Source organism: Rattus norvegicus, chromosome 10, assembly GCF_036323735.1.
Source record: "Rattus norvegicus strain BN/NHsdMcwi chromosome 10, GRCr8, whole genome shotgun sequence".
In the NCBI taxonomy this organism is placed as follows: domain Eukaryota; kingdom Metazoa; phylum Chordata; class Mammalia; order Rodentia; family Muridae; genus Rattus; species Rattus norvegicus.
This window is the reverse complement of record NC_086028.1, coordinates 28,588,585-28,604,084: the sequence shown is the minus strand read 5'-3', so window position 1 is coordinate 28,604,084 and position 15,500 is coordinate 28,588,585. Positions and strand designations below refer to the sequence as shown.

The following is a 15,500-nucleotide window of genomic DNA, read 5'->3' as shown; positions in this document are numbered from 1 at the left end:
CCTTGAGTTTCCTACAGCAGCTTGTAGCAGGAGCAGCCAGCACTAGTTAGTGTTAGAGCATTGAAATCTGGAAGGCTCGGGAGTTTCCTGGAACTCTTTCAGAATCTGAGATGGAGTCCTACATTTGGGGCTCTCCATCCTCCTCTGTCTTCCCCGTACTCCATCTCTGCCTGCCCTGCCCACTCTAGCCGCTCTGTGCAATTCTTCAGCTACCTCCCTGATTTTTCTGTTTGTCCCAATGCTATTTCCTGTTGGTGTCTACCCATGATCACAGTGTGCAGACAAAGAAAGATTATTATGGAAAAACCTTTACAGGCATGATGATGCATACATGTAATCACGTCTCTACCTCTCTTAGGGAGAGGCAGAAGAATCAGGAGTTAAAGATAGCCTGGGTTACATGAGACCTTTTCTCAAAACAAAAAACAAGAACGAAAGAAAAGTGAGTTGTATAGACTAGTTAAGTAGGAAGAAGGGGTGTACAGGTACAACTTCGGTATGGATGATGCGTTATGCAAATGAAGGATTATATTTGCACCAATCACAGCATGATTTCCAGTTCCACCAATCAGAGGCCCTACAGAGGGCTCAATCACAAGTCTTGCATGTCAATCTCAGATATTTAAATTTTTAAAATTTATTATTATTGGTGGTGATGGTAGTTGTGTGTGTGTGGGAAGTCAGGTCCTCAGGCTTGTTTCACAAGTATTTTTTTGCCCACTGAGCCATCTCACTGCCCCCTAATTTTATATATACGTGTAAATATTTATATATTTACATACACACACACACATATATATATGTATATGTATATGTGTATATATATATATATATATATATATATATATATATATATGTGGTTTGTGTTCTGCCTCACCACTGGTATATAGGAACTCAGCTGGACAGATGAAATGCAAGGCACTAGGCTGCATTTACCCTATGTCCGTTGTTGGGTGCTGGGTTTGCGGGAAGCGCCAATACACCACTCGGGGTGGGGAAAACGTAGCCTAAGATGTGGGAGGCTAGAGGTGGAGTTCTCTGACTCCCAGGTGTCCAGTCTCCACTGAAAACCATGCAGAGGAGTCAGGAATGGAGCGATGTGGGTCCACAGGCTGTGATCAAGAGCTTGGGGTCAGGGGTTCCTCTTCCTGGACATCCAGATGCTGCTGGGTCATGGGGAGTTGGGAACAGAGCTAGGCCCAGCTTGTCTTTAGCTAAGTAGTGATTATCTGGGAATGCGGAGAGGGCCTTCTGCAGGAGACTTAGGTTGTGGGGCTCTGTAGATGAAGGCTTTCTCCATGCTCCCCACAGTGGTTCTTGATGAAAGAGGCAGTCCTTGATTCCAAACTGCTTATTGACTGTTCATTGTGGAAAACGGGAGCATACCACCTCCTCAGGGTAGACCAGAAGGAGTGTCCGTGAAGGGAAGCTTATTGGCTAAATTCTTAGTGTCTCTAGATGCTTTTGTCTCACTAGCTCATTGGCATGGAGAACTCTGTTCTGATCTGATCATGAGCAGAGGTCATGTTCCTATGTAGGGAGTGTGGTCATGTGACAGAGGCCTGATTGGAAGCGGGTGAAGCTCCTATCATCTTCTCTGGGTTTCGGGGCTTCCAACCCACTCAACAGTCCACTGCCCCACATATGCGTAGGTGTGTTTTTTTTTCTCCACTTACTTTTTTTTTTTGGACCAAGTCTTGATTTTTATTACTTAAAAAAGTTGCACTTTTATTTTGCTTTCTGACTCTGTGCTTGTGCCTTCAACACTTTCACAATGATTTTCTGCTCCTCAATAAGGAAAGCCCTCTTGATCCTGTCACGGACACACTGGGCACACATGGAGCCACCATGGGCCCTGCTGACATGCCTCTTTGTCTTAGACAATCTCATAAGGACTTTGGGTCTCACAGCACGAACCCCTCGCAGTCTGCTGGGCATCCGCCACATGCAGATTTAGGTGCTTTCCCACCCTTCTTGGTGTAAAGGTAAACAATCCTGTTGCCAGGGTTTGAGACAGCCTAGTTTTGTTAGAGGCTGTATTGTAGGAAGGCCTAAGACGATATGTCAAATGCTGGACCATCCCGAGTGCTTCTAAGCACCGTCCTCTCCACTTACTTTGATAATGGTTCAACCTCCCCTCTAGCCCACCTCCCACCCAAGACAGTGGAAAAGAAAGGTTAACAGGATATGAGGGAAGTGGACCTGTTTAGAAATCGTTCTTTGGGGGAGACTTCAATCTTCTTTGTCTTAGTCCAATCCACTAGCAAATGCCAAACACGAATCAACAGCTACAGTCCAGTCCACTCAGCAGACAGCACATATGAATTAACAAGGGCAGTTCAATCCAGAAGAGTCCACGAGGCTCACCAACCAGCTTAAGCCCACAGAAGGAACCTCACAAGAAGTTCTTTGGAGAGTTTCTCTCTATGAAGTCACCACAAGTGAAGGTCAGCAACGCAGTGTAAAGTGAACCAGTAAATGTGTGTTGTCAGCGAAGAGTAGAGCAGAGCAAACTGAACAGTGCTCTAGCCCCCACTGTCTGTGGGGCCGTATTTACATTCTCTCTAAATATCCTGCATCCTTTCACATATTTGCTGTAGCAAGACATCCTTCCTTTCACCTGTGTCTGCTTCAGCAAAACATCATTTGACATAACTGACTTTCCAGAGAAACCATAATTTACACTTCATATTCCTCTTTCTGTTTAAGAAATTTTTGTTTTCTCTAGCATTAGCAATCTACACACAATAGAAATAGGTATAAGAACCATCATATTTGGGGTTGGGGATTTGGCTCAGTGGTAGAGCGCTTGCCTAGGAAGCACAAGGTCCTGGGTTCGATCCCCAGCCCCGAAAAAAAAAAAAAACATCATATTTTAAATAAATGGCTTACGTACGATACAGACAACAGTCTAACAAAACAACCTTGAATTTCTATCAATATACAATAATTCAAACAAAATGACTTTAAATTTTTATCAATCCCTGATCATAACCAATAACAGCCCTCTACCCGGGCTAATAATAGATAGTAACAATCGTAGATAATAACAATCGTAACATATCAAATGACCAAACCTATCCACGTGTGCGTGCGTGCGTGCGTGCGTGCGTGCGTGCGTGCGTGCGTGCGTGCGTGTGTGTGTGTGTGTTTGAGCTAGACTTTAAGTAGCTCAGGCTGGCCTGGAACTCAATATGTAACCAAAGATAACCTTGAAGTTTGATCCTCCTACCCACACTTCTGCAGTGCTAGGATCACTGTGAGCTGTTGTATCTGGGTTCATATGTTGCTGGGACTCAAACCCAGGGCATCATGAATGGTAGGCAGAAACTGCCAATTGAAGCATATCCCCAGGTTGGATCCTGATTGGCCACAATTGAGGCATATCCCCAGGTTGGATCCTGATTGGCCACAATTGAGGCATATCCCCAGGTTGGATCCTGATTGGCCACAATTGAGGCATATCCCCAGGTTGAATCCTGATTGGCCACAATTGAGGCATATCCCCAGGTTGGATCCCGATTGGCCAATCACTAGCTTCTTGCTGAGGTACTGAGGGTACGCTTTTCTCATCTCGAAACGTCAAAGGTCACCTAAATTTCTTCAGGCTTGTCTTCCCGGAGGTCCTACAGAGTTGTCTGGGGAGGGGGCGGTTGTGGCAGAGCAGTGCCTTCTGGAGCAGGGAGTCTTCAATGCAGTGTGGTCCCTACAGCTAGAGGGTTCTCAGAGTAAGTGGAAAGTGACCAAACCCCTCCAAGCTGCTAGTCCAGGCTCCTGCCAGGAAAGGGCTTCTCAGCTGACTGTTGCCCACTCTGGGCTTAGTTAGGATTTCTATTTCTGTGATAAAACTGCCCAAAAATAACTTGGGGGAGGAAAGGGTTTAGTTCATCTGACACTTCCGGTTATTACTCCGTTATTGAGGGAAGTCAAAGCAGGAATTCAATCAAGCAGGGCGGAGGCATAGAGGCCATGGAGGAGTGCTACTTACTGGATAGAATGCTCTCCATGGCTGGCTCAGACCCTCCCTTATGTACCCAGAATTACCCGCCCAGATGTGGCACCCCCCACAACGGTCGAACCCAATCAATCACGAATCTATGAAAAGCCCCATTGGCTTGCCTACAGGCTAATCTATAGAGAGGAATTTTCCCGATTGCGGGTTCCTTTCCTTTGATGACTCTGGCTTCTGTTGAGTTAACAAAAATGCTAGGCTGCTCAGCTACCATTCAGAGGCACGAACTGCTTACTTCCGGATGTGTGTTTATGGCTCATTCATTAAAACAACAGAATCGTGTGGTGCTTAGGTCTTAGAGCTAACCTTCTCAACAGCACTGGACGCGCTTAAGAGATATCCCAGGGCCCTGGGTAGAATGGGGTCCCTCGGGTCTGTCACACCCAGCAGCACCTATTCTGTGCTCCTCTGTGTCACAGGGAAAGGACATAGCCAAGAGAGGGCAGGAAATAATACATTGTCAGGCTGCGTCAGGAACACGAAGAAGCTGGGTGCTGCTGATGGGGAAGGCCGTGAACTTTAAAGGGCAAAGAAGGGGTTAAGGTCTGGAACTGTCCCAGAGGCTGTGTTCACTTGGTTCTGAGCATGCGTTAAAAGCACCAGAGACACTTCAATCGCTGATTTGTAGGGCACCATCTTGGCCCACCCCACCCCTCTTTTTATGACAATGAAATAAAATGCTTTCCTTGGGCATAGGGAAGGTGACATTGAGCTTTCCAGATAAGGGAGGGAACAAATAGTACAAGGTCCCTAGGGTAGGAAAAAAAGTTTATTTCCTTTGACAAGACCTGGGGATTGAGGGGACTGGCACCAGGTTCAAAGCAGGAAGGGGAGAGGAGGATCCAAACAGAGGGAGGGAAGGATCCAGTAGGTGTCTGCTGCGGATCTATAGCGCCTGGGGACACCCTGGAAGGATGGTTTGTGAAGAAGGTAGAGCCAGTATTCAGATCTAGCTAGGGGTGCTGAGTAATGTGGGAGACTTGGGGGGAACCAGCGCCCGACGTCTAGTTTAAAAACAGTTCTCAGTTTTTGTTTTGTTTTATTCTGAGACATTGTCTCGGAATTCAGTGTGTAGAGCAGGCTGTGGTGCTGAGATTACAAACCCGAGAACCTGCACTGGGCTTTTCCAACTATTTCCGTTACACCCCACCTCCCCACCCCCACCCCAGGCTCCCCAGAAGCAGCGTCCAGAATTCCTCCGGGATAGCACTCAAGAAAGAAACAGCCTGGACACTGCTGGATCCCAGCAGGTGGGAGGCCCGGCTGAAGACTGAGGAAAGCAGCCTTGGAGTGTGAAGGGTCCGAGGCTGCCCTTCAGCTGTTTCTCTGCTTTTCTTTATCTACTCAAAACAGATCAAATGTTGCCTCAGAGCCTAGGGAAAGCAGAGTGTGTCTTCTGTGCTTTGAAGGGAAAAGGAAAATTCCCTGTGCCCAGGTAACAGGCTGATTGCGGAAACAGAGGGCTTAGCTCCAGAGTCAAAATGGGTGCTGTGCCAAGAGTGAAAAGAAAAAAGGAAGGAGGCTGATTTTGCAGGCACCTCCCCCTTTTCGCTTGGAGAAATCACAGCTGAACAAATGAGACTGCTGAGGTCCAAGGTACAGCCCGACTACACATTAGGACTCTCAGTGTAGGTCTGTGTCTCCCGAGCTAAGAGGGAGGCAGCATCAGACCCTGCTGCTTCTGGACAGCCTCTGAGGATGCTTGCCTCTGGCACATCGTTTCTACTTTCTGACTGAGCCTAAAGGAGGGGGCAAAACTGGGCTTGAATTTCTCCAAGGTCCTCCCTAGTTGAAGTAACCTGCCATGTCCTTCTTGGTCTGCCTGAGCGACCTCCGTCTTCCAGAGCCTCGGGCAGACCCTGGGTCATCTCAGACATTCTTATGGTGGGCAGGTATAGTTTGGGCAGCAGCCCTCATCCCCTTGCCCTCAGAGGCTGGAGAAGGGCTTTGCTTATTGAAGCTCTCTTCTTGATGACTCAACTCTGCCATTCATTACAAAAAAAGCTGGGTAAGATATAAACGAGTCAATGTGGATATATTCCTACAAAACTTGTCTGTGGAAGCTACATCTCATCTAAATATTTTTTTTTTTTTTTTTGGTTCTTTTTTTCGGAGCTGGGGACCGAACCCAGGGCCTTGCGCTTCCTAGGTAAGCGCTCTACCACTGAGCTAAATCCCCAGCCCTCTAAATATTTTTTAATTGTGACTTAAATTTTTTTTAGATTTTTATTATTTTTAGATATTTTATGACTTTTTATCTGCATGTGTCTATATATGTCCACCACATATGTGCCTGGTGTCTATGCCGGTCAGAAGAGGGCATCAGATCTTCTGGAACTGAAGTTACAGACGGTTGTGTGCCACTGTGTGGTGCTTGGAACTGCATCTGGGTCCTCTGCAAGAAAACAAGTGCTCTTAACTGCTGAGCCATCTCTCTAGCCCCATAATTAAAAAAATATTTTATCTGTATGGGTGTTTTGCCCGCATGTATGCACATACATGTAGTGCTCACTGAGGCCAGGAGAGGGTGTGGAATCCCTGGAACAGTTGTAAGCAGTCATGTGGGTCTTGGGAATTGAACCAGAGTCTTCTGGAAGAGTAGACAGTGCTCTTAACCACTGAGCCTTCTTTCCAGCCCCCAATTCCCAGCCCCCGTAATTTAGACTTTTTAAGAAAGGTCTCACACAGCCAAGGCTGACCATTCATTCCACTTCTTCTTCTTCTTCTTTTTTTTTTTTTTTTTTTTTTTTGGTTCTTTTTTTCGAAGCTGGGGACCGAACCCAGGGCCTTGCGCTTCCTAGACAAGCGCTCTAACCACTGAGCTAAATCCCCAACCCCCTGTCTCCACTTCTTAAATGCCAGGATTACTGTGGGTTCCACCACACCTGGCAAAGCCATCTGAATTCCTTAAAACGCTCAAGTGTCAAGAAATTTTACTTTTTGTTTTCCCATCCATCTAAAACCTTAAAAACCACCCATAGTCACCAGGTTGTACTAAAACAGAACTATGGCTTTGTACTGTGGACTGCTGGGCTGGTCCCTTAGTCTTCCCGGAACTGGTTATCTATAAAGATGCTAACAATTAGGTGCTGACAACTAGTTGGTTGTGCCTGCTGCCTGTAATCCTAGTACCCAGGAGATGAGGAGAGATCAAGAGTTCCAAGTCATGCTCTGCGCCTCAAGGAGTTTGAGGCCAGCCCTGAACTATAAGAGACCCTTTCACATAAATGAGCAAACAAACAAAATACGCAGACAGCAAAATCACCTAAAGGCTCTGGTATCCCACAGGTAGAATGGGAGGGATGCAGTCTGGCCGCAGCTGGGTTAGGTGCACAACGCTGTTTTGTGGCTGGGTTTTGTTGGTGTATATATCCTCAGCGGTATATGGAGACTTAGGGGCTAGCATGGTGACCTTGGACACACATTTAATCCTTTTATTTTCCTGGGGATTTTTGTTTGTTTGTTTGTTTGTTTTCAAAATGGGTTCTTGCTATATAGTCTGCACTGGCTTTGACCTCGTGGCAGTCCTCCGGCCTCAGCCTCCTGAGTACTAGGATTGCAGACAGATGCCACCATGCCAGGTTTGCCCACTTCTTCACCACTTATGAAGAGACAACACCTCGTGTGTGTTCCTACCATGCTCTACCTCAGGTATCTTTGATAAATGAGATTAAAATGATGCAGCCCCCAGAGCTTCCAGGGACTAAGCCACTACCTAAAGCCTATACATGGACTGACCCTGGACTCTGACCCCATAGGTAGCAATGAATATCCTAGTAAGAGCACCAGTGGAAGGGGAAGCCCTGGGTCCTGCTAAGACTGAACCCCCAGTGAACTAGACTATGGGGGGAGGGCGGCAATGGGGGGAGGGTTGGGAGGGGAACACCCATAAGGAAGGGGAGGGGGGAGGGGGATGTTTGCCCGGAAACCGGGAAAGGGAATAACACTCGAAATGTATATAAGAAATACTCAAGTTAATAAAAAAAGAAAGAAAGAAAGAAAAATGATGCAGCCCCAATTTATGGGCAAGAAGAGATCAGAACCGAGAGCTTGTTCACTCGTTCATTTGTTTTCTTCTTTTAGGTTTTTTTGGAATTAGTCTTCTTACCCACAGAGCCATCTCTCTAGCACCCCGATCTGCCCCACTCCTATTGCAGTGCTGGCATAGAGCCCAAGACCTCATATAGTCTAAGCAGGTTCTCTGACAAGTACTTTGATATTTTTATCTCTAGGTATTCTGATCCCCCCTCCCCATCTCTTTAGTTTCTTCTTATTTTGATATTCTAAATTAGGGGCTGGCATATACTTTGTTGATTATGTCCTTAGTATGCTTGAGAATTCCATTCCTTGTACTAATATTTTTAAATGAACCATTGCATACCACTGCCTCAAACTATGCAAGTTTTCCTAGGTTAAAAAATACATTTAAAAAAATTATTTTTAGCTGTTGTGGGATGTGCCTTTAATTCCAGCATTTGGGAGGTAGAGGCAAGTAGACCTCTGAGTTGAAGGCTAGCCTGATCTACATAGTGAGTTCTAGGACAGCTAGGGAGGCCCTGTCTCAGAAGCAAAATAAAATTATTATTTATATGTATGCCTAGCTGCTTGGGTCCATGTACATCCTATGTGTGTGCAGGAGCTCCTGGAAGCCAGAAAAGAGTATGGGGTGTTGTGATAGAATCGTGGCTCTTGTCCAGACAGACCACACCAGGCCAATGCAGTTCCCTGTGGGAGAGGTTTATTGTGGGAGAAGGGGACAAAGGGGCGACAGAGACAAAGGGGGAAAGAGAGAGAAGAAGGGGAAGAAGGAAGGGCGAAGGTCAGGAAGGGTCTGCTTTCTATTTAGTCTGTGACGTAACCCCTTGTAAAGGTGGGAGATAAACCAAATGGATGCTGGGAATGTATGACCATTGCCATGGCAACAGGCGCATGGGTCCCTGTGGCCTATGGGCGACATCATCGCTGGGTTCGGAGATGAAAGTTCCTGATACCAACATGGGGTGTCCTGGAATTGGAGTTATACAGGTGTTTTTCAGTTGTCCAATGTGGGTGCTAAGAACCTAACAGGTCCCCTCCCCCCCCAAAAGAGCAAGTACTCTTAACCACTGAGCCATCTCTCCAGCTCCCTTAGTTTTGATTACTATATCAAATATGCATAATAATGGGTGTGGTGGTTTAAATAGGAATGGCCCCCATAGACCCATGTGTGTGAATGCTTAGCCCATAGGGAGGGGCACTATTGGGGGTGTGGCCTTGTTGGAGGAAGTGTGTCACTTGTGGGGGCTCTGAGGTCTTCCATGATCAAGCTAAGGCTGGAGCAGCTCACAGTCTCCTTCTGCTGCCTGCGGATCAAGATGTAGAGCTCTCAGCTCCTTCTCTAGCACCACACATGTCTACCTGCATGGGCCGTATTTCCCACCATGAAGATGACCGACTAAACCTCTGAAACAGTAAGCCAGCCCCAGTGAACTCTTTTCCTTTATAAGAGCTGCTGTGGTTGTGGAGTCTCTGCACAGCCATGGCACTGTGAGACAATGGGTTTCACCAGGACATTTTGCTGTGAGCATGATGCATGTTGGCTATGGTTATCCTTTATGCCCTTGGTACTTCTCACCCCTACTGCTTCCTATGCTCTTCCCAACCACGCCCCCTTCTGTTTTCAGGTCTTTTTTTTTTTTTTTTTCTTTTTCTTTTTTTTTTTTTTTTTTTTTTAGTGACCAATAGTTTCACTAGGGCTGTTTTCAGGATCCCAAGTAACAGTTTGTTTACAGCTTTTAGAAATGTTTCCTTTAGTTTTAGACCAGGGGGATGAGGGACTGAGGTGTATATTTTACATACCAAAGCAGACATGGTCTCCTGGTTCTCCCAGGATCCCTCAGTTCCTACCTGGCATACCCTGCCCCCAACCCTGAACGGTCCAGCTCAGGGGTAGGGGTAGGGCTGCCCTTCCCCCAAGAGGCTCTTCCCTACATAATCAAGACATTTTACGTTTTAGTCTCCTCCTCCTCCTCCCCCTCCTCCCCCTCCTCCTCCTCCTCCTCCCCCTTCTCCTCCCCTTCTCCTCCTTTCCCTCCTCTTCTTCTTCCTCCTCTTCCTCCTCCCCCTTCTCCTCTTCTTCTTCCTCCTCTTCCTCCTCCCCCTTCTCCTCTTCTTCTTCCTCCTCTTCCTCCTCTTCCTTCTCCTCCTTCTCCTCCTCCTTCTCTTCATCCTCTTCCTTCTTTTTCTCCTCTTCCTTTGCCTTCTCTCTCAATGCACACTCTTTCTTTCTTTTTCTTTTCCCTCCTCTCTCTCTCTCTCTCTTCCCATGGCAACTCCCCCAGCATCATCAGTCTCTGGGGCCAGTAAACTTGACCAAGAGCAACATCACAATAAACCTGCATTTAATATAATCTAACCTGGTTTGAATTGTCTCATTTCACTGGCAGAGAAATATCTTATCACATTTATTCCTGTATTTTGGATGCGTGTCTGAGCATCTGAGTATGTCTCACAGCATGCACGTGGAAGTCAGAGGACAACTTGGGGGAGTCAGTTCACTCCCTTTTCCTGATGGGTCCCTGGGATGGCACTCAAGTCTACCAGGCTTAAAACAAGTGCCTTGGGGGTTGGGGATTTAGCTCAGTGGTAGAGCGCTTGCCTAGCAACCGCAAGGCCCTGGGTTCAGTCCCCAGCTCCGAAAAAAAAAAAAAAAAAGAAAAACAAGTGCCTTGGTTCCATTTTGCTGTGTTGGTTTATTTTATTACTTTTTTAATGTTTAAATTTTATGTGTATAGGTGCCTGCATTGAGTTCTGAAAACCGCATGTGTACCTGGTACCTCGGGAGGCCAGATGAAGGCATCAGATCCCCTGGAACTGCAGTTACAGCTGCCATGTGGGTGCCGGGAACTGAACCCAGGTCCTCTGGAAGAACAGCTAGTACTCTAAACACTGAGCCAGCTCTCCCAGCCCTGGTTTGGTTTTGCTTGGTTTTGAGATGGGGTCTTTGTAGTCTAGACGTTGAGCTCACTGTGTAGCCCAGTGTGCTGGTTAATTTTTCATCCCCTTGATGCAAACTAGAGTCATCTGAGAAGAGGAGACCTCAGTTGAGACAATACCTTCTTCCATCAGATTAGCCTGTAATCAAGTCTGTGGGGGCTTTTTCTTCATTAATGATTAATGTAGGAGGGCCCTACTACTGTGGACGGTGCTACCTGAGAGCAGGTGGTCCTGGGTTGCATAGAAAAGCAAGCCAGGAAGCAATGTTCTTCTGTGGTTCTGCTTCAGGTCTACGTTCTTCCCTCAAGTTCCTGCCCTGGCTTCCCTTCAGGGTGGAATGGAAGCCATAAGATGACATAAATCCTTCTCCACCAAGTTGTTTTTGGTCAGTGTTTTGTCACAATAATAGAAAGAAAACTAAGATATCCAAGGTGGCCTCAGTCTCCCAAGAATGGAAGTTATGGGCATATACCACCAAATCCAGCTTTTCTTAGCTGATTTGAAAGCAAACCCCAAATGCACCTTGGGACGTAGTCTCACCTACACACCTGGCTTATCTTTTCCTTTATCTTCCTACTCAGTTTTCACCCCCTCGGTCTCAGTCATGTCCTTTCTATTCCTCTAACTCCCAAAAGAGATATCTCCCCTCCTCTTCAATATGACTCCTTGTATTCTCTGCAGGTCTTCATATGGATGCCCCAGACACCTTCCCCATCAGGTTTTCCTGGCCACTCCTGCCTGCCTTCCTATCCCACATCCTGTTTTATCATGTTCCCAGCAGTCACTCTCTCCTCAGAATTCTCCTGCACGTGCCATTTTGCTTCCATCCCCCAGCAACTCCCCAGGGATCTCCCACATCTGGCACAGCTCTGTGTGTAGCTGTCATTGTGCTGAGCATACACCTGATGTCCCTTGCCTCTCTTCTCTCTAGGTCAGATCATAAACTTGGCACAGAATCATCCAGTAGGCATTTTGCCCTATAGTGTGCCTCCAACGGAACCAGCAGACCAGCTACAGGATCTATAGAATCATCTATAGCATCAGTCCTGGGCTGAGAAACAATGGTGACCATCGCACACAATGAGGCCACACATGACAGCTTATGGGCCCAGGCTGTGCTGAAAGACAACCTGGTTGCAGAGGGCGGCTATGGCAGCACAAACAACGCCCCTGAGGCCCATCACAAACCCCCATGCTTTCTCGGTGCCCCAGCTGGACCGCTCTCTCACTCAGGGCTCTACTGGCAAGAATACCATCTTGCCACCCCAACTCCCTTGGAAAGTAGGATGTTCACTGGGCCCAGTACAACTAAGCACATAGTAGGCTTGAGTCTGTGTGGACGGAATGAACAAATGTGCATTTGCAGTCAGGACAAAGACATGAGAAGCAGGACACCTGTGCCTCAGCCCAGCCCAGCCTCAGTGTGATGTTAGCCTTGATACCGCCTCACCTAAAGGTTCAGGTGCCAAACCTCACAGTGATCCTTTCTCTTGATTTAATTTTCTCTTAAATAGGCTGCTGATGGTGCGCAAAAGGGAGTCTCTCTCTGCCCCCTCCTTTTCTTCCTCCTTAGAACAGAACAGGTACTGAAGAAGTCCCTTGGGCTGGCCTCCTGTTTGTGACTCTGTTCATCAAAGGGAGCCCTGCACCTAAGTCTCCAGGCTCTGGAAAACCTCAGAGACCACTTCCCCTCCGTGGGCAGGGCCAGCTCAGCATCCCAGGAACTGGGAACAGGACTGAATACAGGCAGAGGGAACTCGCTTGAACAGTTCACTCCACAGTGGAAGATCCTAAGCTCTTGGAGTCTATACACAGAACAGTGCTTCCTGTCTGATTTTCCAGGATGTCTGCTGGTCCTGTTGGCTAAACTATGTGAGGTGCTGATGGGTTTGAGGAAACGTGAGATTAGGCTAGATAGAGAGAAAGATGTCTCCATGGGGTGCAATATAGAAGGTCATCCCCCTGCAGACTCCCGCTGCCAGTTCTAGCCCCTAAACTGCTATGTATTTATTATTGTTACTACTATTAAGAATTATTTATTTTGTGTATGTGAGTATGCTGTAGCTGTCCTCAGACACACCAGAAGAGGGCATCAGATCCCAGTACAGATGGTTGTGAGCCACCATGTGGTTGCTGGGAATTGAACTCAGGACCTCTGGAAGAGCAGTCATTGTTCTTAACCACTGAGCCATCTCTCCAGCACCATACTATGCTTCCTTGTGATATTTTAAGATAGAATTTCACACAGCACAAGCTGACCTCACTCAGTAGATAGTTGAGAATAGCCTGGAAGCCCTGACCCTCCTCCCGCCTCCACCCCCTAAGTGCTGGGATTATGAGTACGTTTCCCACTCTAGTATTTATCAATCCTGTTAATTTACCATAAGTGCTGTGGGCTACACCTAGGACCATGTGCTTGTTAGAGAGCATACCACTGAGCAACTCAGAACTTACCTCAGAATAAGAAGGCAGGATAAAACAACAAAAACAAAACAAAACAAAACCCAATATCGGTTCAAACAAGAATCCAGGTGATTGCAGAGACTTGAAGAACAGGGTTGGGGGGTGGATATTCAGGGGCCCCCACCCAACCCAGAGGAAAAGGGGAGGAGGAATGGAGGAAGGATTGTGGGAGGCGGTGACTGGGAGCGGGGGGGGGGGGGGGAACAGTGGGATGTAAAGCAAATAAATTAAAAAAAAAATCAGGCAACATGAGGTTAAGGTGAATAACAGAATAGCCCAAAGGGAAATCTGGCAGTGCTCTGGGGAAAGAGGCCATGGGTGAGTAGCTATTTCCCTGGGGCAACCCACATAGATAGGCACCTTTTGGTGTTGTTTTGGGGGATCACAGACTGCTCTTTAACTCACTGCAAACCCCTGTCTCAAGCCTTCAAGGTTCTGAGGTGACATCTAAGCCACCACACCTGGCCTTTTTGTTCTCTTTGTTGTTCCAGCAAGAGATTGACGGTTTCATTTGTGAGTTACCATTGAGTTGCAAGATGTGGAGAGGGGCAGGACCTCTACTATAGTGGAATTTATTTCCTACCATGTCTTAGGGTAGTGAAGCAAGACACTACACACACACAGCCACTAGAATACTTCTCTCTCCAGACCTCATTGACTCTGGAACCTTGTCTGTTGTGATGGTTAGTTAGTTGGTTAGTTAGTTAGTTAGTTGGTTTGCTTGCTTGCTTCCTTGCTTGCTTTTGTCAACTTGACACAAGTTAGAGTCATTTTGAAAGACCGAACCGTGGGCTAGAGAGATGGCTCAGTGGTTAAGAGCACTGACTGCTCTTCCAGAGGTCCTGAGTTCAAATCCCAGCAACCACATGGTGTCTCACAATCATCTGCAATGGGATCTGATGCCCTCTTCTGGTGTGTCTGAAGACAGCTAGTATATTCATATAATAATTAGATTAATCTAAGAAATATGTTAACTAAAAAAAAAAAAAGAAAGACAGAACCCCAACTGAACAAGTGCATCCATTATCAGATTAGTGTTTAGGCAAGTCTGTGAAGGGTATTTTCTTGATTAATGGCTGATGTGTTATGCCTTAGCTTACCATGGACAGTGCCACCCCTGGGCAGGAGAGCCTTGGTTGTATTAAAAAACAAACAAACAAACAAACAAAAAAACCGTGCTGAATAAGCCATGAATAAGCCAGTAAGCAGCACTCCTCCATGGTCTCTGCTCAGTTCTGGCCTCCAAGTTCTTGCCTGAGCTTCCCTGGTGGACTGTACCCTGAAAGCCAAACAAACCCCTTTCTTCCCCAATTATCATAGCAACAGAAAGCAAGCTAAAGACTCTATGTTAAGCCATATGTGTTCATACCAAACATATGTGTATATACCCAACACAGAACCTGACGGTTCCTCCAGCTTAATCCTTACTGGTCCCGTTAGGTAGCCTATAGGAGTGGCATCCCCAAGCCTTGTGCAGTATTCGACTGGGTGTCTCAGTGGAGTGGCCCTGCCAGGGTGCACAGATGGCCTCAGGAGTCCTCCCACACTGCCTCAATCCAGGCAGTTCTCATCTTCTGGGCACATTGTATGCACCAGGGAGACATTCGTGGCTTGAAACAGTGTGTTCCTTTGCTCAGAGCACTGACATAAGCTGCAAAAGCCCTTTCTCGTTAGAGAGAGAGACCAGCTAAACATAGGCTTTACAAATCTGGGCTCCACCTCTATCACTGCCTGTGGGGACCTTGGGCAGAATACTTTTGCCTACTCCATACTGAGAAGGACAGGGTAAGACAGCACAGGGACACACAGTCCCATTAAGAAAATGGCCACATGCGGACAGAACAATCTCAAGGGGATCCAGCCCCTGCCAGCTGTGACAGCAGAGCCTGGGGCTGAGTCTCAGCCTCAATATTGTTGACATTCTATGTCCTGGGGGCCCGCCCAGTGCAGGCATGATGCCCACAGCCCAGATCCATGCCAGATCTGTTGCTTCTCAATATGACAACTACAAATATTTCTAGAAATTGCCAGAGGTCCCAGGGAGACAAAT

The 15,500-nt window shown here is 47.0% G+C and overlaps 1 non-coding gene and 1 pseudogene across 1 annotated transcript; one reads left to right on the top strand and one right to left on the bottom strand.

The window, feature by feature from the left end:
• Positions 1-1,601: 1,601 nt before the first annotated feature.
• Positions 1,602-2,186, bottom strand: LOC108352075 (60S ribosomal protein L34 pseudogene; annotated as a pseudogene).
• Positions 2,187-2,774: 588 nt separating this feature from the next.
• Positions 2,775-2,855, top strand: Trnap-agg70 (transfer RNA proline (anticodon AGG) 70). The gene has a single exon. It is a non-coding gene; the product is annotated as a tRNA-Pro (tRNA).
• Positions 2,856-15,500: the final 12,645 nt, after the last annotated feature.